Below are 4,385 nucleotides of genomic sequence, written 5' to 3'. Positions count from 1 at the left end.
CTAACCCTAACCCTAACCCTAACCCTAACCCTAACCCTAACCCTAACCCTAACCCTAACCCTAACCCTAACCCTAACCCTAACCCTAACCCTAACCCTAACCCTAACCCTAACCCTAACCCTAACCCTAACCCTAACCCTAACCCTAACCCTAACCCTAACCCTAACCCTAACCCTAACCCTAACCCTAACCCTAACCCTAACCCTAACCCTAACCCTAACCCTAACCCTAACCCTAACCCTAACCCTAACCCTAACCCTAACCCTAACCCTAACCCTAACCCTAACCCTAACCCTAACCCTAACCCTAACCCTAACCCTAACCCTAACCCTAACCCTAAACCCTAACCCTAACCCTAACCCTAACCCTAACCCTAACCCTAACCCTAACCCTAACCCTAACCCTAACCCTAACCCTAACCCTAACCCTAACCCTAACCCTAACCCTAACCCTAACCCTAACCCTAACCCTAACCCTAACCCTAACCCTAACCCTAACCCTAACCCTAACCCTAACCCTAACCCTAACCCTAACCCTAACCCTAACCCTAACCCTAACCCTAACCCTAACCCTAACCCTAACCCTAACCCTAACCCTAACCCTAACCCTAACCCTAACCCTAACCCTAACCCTAACCCTAACCCTAACCCTAACCCTAACCCTAACCCTAACCCTAACCCTAACCCTAACCCTAACCCTAACCCTAACCCTAACCCTAACCCTAACCCTAACCCTAACCCTAACCCTAACCCTAACCCTAACCCTAACCCTAACCCTAACCCTAACCCTAACCCTAACCCTAACCCTAACCCTAACCCTAACCCTAACCCTAACCCTAAACCCTAACCCTAACCCTAACCCTAACCCTAACCCTAACCCTAACCCTAACCCTAACCCTAACCCTAACCCTAACCCTAACCCTAACCCTAACCCTAACCCTAACCCTAACCCTAACCCTAACCCTAACCCTAACCCTAACCCTAACCCTAACCCTAACCCTAACCCTAACCCTAACCCTAACCCTAACCCTAACCCTAACCCTAACCCTAACCCTAACCCTAACCCTAACCCTAACCCTAACCCTAACCCTAACCCTAACCCTAACCCTAACCCTAACCCTAACCCCTAACCCTAACCCTAACCCTAACCCTAACCCTAACCCTAACCCTAACCCTAACCCTAACCCTAACCCTAACCCTAACCCTAACCCTAACCCTAACCCTAACCCTAACCCCTAACCCTAACCCTAACCCTAACCCTAACCCTAACCCTAACCCTAACCCTAACCCTAACCCTAACCCTAACCCTAACCCTAACCCTAACCCTAACCCTAACCCTAACCCTAACCCTAACCCTAACCCTAACCCTAACCCTAACCCTAACCCTAACCCTAACCCTAAACCCTAAACCCTAACCCTAACCCTAACCCTAACCCTAACCCTAAACCCTAACCCTAACCCTAACCCTAACCCTAACCCTAACCCTAACCCTAACCCTAACCCTAACCCTAACCCTAACCCTAACCCTAACCCTAACCCTAACCCTAACCCTAACCCTAACCCTAACCCTAACCCTAACCCTAACCCTAACCCTAACCCTAACCCTAACCCTAACCCTAACCCTAACCCTAACCCTAACCCTAACCCTAACCCTAACCCCCTAACCCTAACCCTAACCCTAACCCTAACCCTAACCCTAACCCCCTAACCCTAACCCTAACCCTAACCCTAACCCTAACCCTAACCCTAACCCTAACCCTAACCCTAACCCTAACCCTAACCCTAACCCCCTAACCCTAACCCTAACCCTAACCCTAACCCTAACCCTAACCCTAACCCTAACCCTAACCCTAACCCTAACCCTAACCCTAACCCTAACCCTAACCCTAACCCTAACCCTAACCCTAACCCTAACCCCCTAACCCTAACCCTAACCCTAACCCTAACCCTAACCCTAACCCTAACCCTAACCCTAACCCTAACCCTAACCCTAACCCTAACCCTAACCCTAACCCTAACCCTAACCCTAACCCTAACCCTAACCCTAACCCTAACCCTAACCCTAACCCTAACCCTAACCCTAACCCTAACCCCCTAACCCTAACCCTAACCCTAACCCTAACCCTAACCCTAACCCTAACCCTAACCCCCTAACCCTAACCCTAACCCTAACCCTAACCCTAACCCTAACCCTAACCCTAACCCTAACCCTAACCCTAACCCTAACCCTAACCCTAACCCTAACCCTAACCCTAACCCTAACCCTAACCCTAACCCTAACCCTAACCCTAACCCTAACCCTAACCCTAACCCTAACCCTAACCCTAACCCTAACCCTAACCCCCTAACCCTAACCCCCTAACCCTAACCCTAACCCTAACCCTAACCCTAACCCTAACCCTAACCCTAACCCTAACCCTAACCCTAACCCTAACCCTAACCCTAACCCTAACCCTAACCCTAACCCTAACCCTAACCCTAACCCTAACCCTAACCCCCTAACCCTAACCCTAACCCTAACCCTAACCCTAACCCTAACCCTAACCCTAACCCTAACCCTAACCCTAACCCTAACCCTAACCCTAACCCTAACCCTAACCCTAACCCTAACCCTAACCCTAACCCTAACCCTAAACCCTAACCCTAACCCTAACCCTAACCCTAACCCTAACCCTAACCCTAACCCTAACCCTAACCCTAACCCTAACCCTAACCCTAACCCTAACCCCTAACCCTAACCCTAACCCTAACCCTAACCCTAACCCTAACCCTAACCCTAACCCTAACCCTAACCCTAACCCTAACCCTAACCCTAACCCTAACCTAACCCTAACCCTAACCCTAACCCTAACCCTAACCCTAACCCTAACCCTAACCCTAACCCTAACCCTAACCCTAACCCTAACCCTAACCCTAACCCTAACCCTAAACCCTAACCCTAACCCTAACCCTAACCCTAACCCTAACCCTAACCCTAACCCTAACCCTAACCCTAACCCTAACCCTAACCCTAACCCTAAACCCTAACCCTAACCCTAACCCTAACCCTAACCCTAACCCTAACCCTAACCCTAACCCTAACCCTAACCCTAACCCTAACCCTAACCCTAACCCTAACCCTAACCCTAACCCTAACCCTAATGGCCCTAACCCTAACCCTAACCCTAACCCTAACCCTAACCCTAACCCTAACCCTAACCCTAACCCTAACCCTAACCCTAACCCTAACCCTAACCCTAACCCTAACCCTAACCCTAACCCTAACCCTAATGGCCCTAACCCTAATGGCCCTAACCCTAATGGCCCTAACCCTAACCCTAACCCTAACCCTAACCCTAACCCTAACCCTAACCCTAACCCTAACCCTAACCCTAACCCTAACCCTAACCCTAACCCTAACCCTAACCCTAACCCTAACCCTAACCCTAACCCTAACGGCCCTAACCCTAACCCTAACCCTAACCCTAACCCTAACCCTAACCCTAACCCTAACCCCTAACCCTAACCCTAACCCTAACCCTAACCCTAACCCTAACCCTAACCCTAACCCTAACCCTAACCCTAACCCTAACCCCTAACCCTAACCCTAACCCTAACCCTAACCCTAACCCTAACCCTAACCCTAACCCTAACCCTAACCCTAACCCTAACCCCTAACCCTAACCCTAACCCTAACCCTAACCCTAACCCTAACCCTAACCCTAAACCCTAACCCTAACCCTAACCCTAACCCTAACCCTAACCCTAACCCTAACCCTAACCCTAACCCTAACCCTAACCCTAACCCCTAACCCCTAACCCTAACCCTAACCCTAACCCTAACCCTAACCCTAACCCTAACCCTAACCCTAACCCTAACCCCTAACCCTAACCCTAACCCTAACCCTAACCCTAACCCTAACCCTAACCCTAACCCTAACCCTAACCCCTAACCCTAACCCTAACCCTAACCCTAACCCTAACCCTAACCCTAACCCTAACCCTAACCCTAACCCTAACCCTAACCCCTAACCCTAACCCTAACCCTAACCCTAACCCTAACCCTAACCCTAACCCTAACCCTAACCCTAACCCTAACCCTAACCCTAACCCTAACCCTAATGACCCTAACCCTAACCCTAACCCTAACCCTAATGACCCTAACCCTAACCCTAACCCTAACCCTAACCCTAACCCTAACCCTAACCCTAACCCTAACCCTAACCCTAACCCTAACCCTAACCCTAACCCTAACCCCTAACCCTAACCCCTAACCCTAACCCTAACCCTAACCCTAACCCTAACCCTAACCCTAACCCTAACCCTAACCCTAACCCTAACCCTAACCCTAACCCTAACCCTAACCCCTAACCCTAACCCCTAACCCTAACCCTAACCCTAACCCTA

This window comes from Patagioenas fasciata, chromosome 1 (genome assembly GCF_037038585.1).
Source record: "Patagioenas fasciata isolate bPatFas1 chromosome 1, bPatFas1.hap1, whole genome shotgun sequence".
NCBI classification, from domain to species: Eukaryota; Metazoa; Chordata; class Aves; order Columbiformes; family Columbidae; genus Patagioenas; species Patagioenas fasciata.
This window is presented reverse-complemented; position numbering follows the sequence as displayed.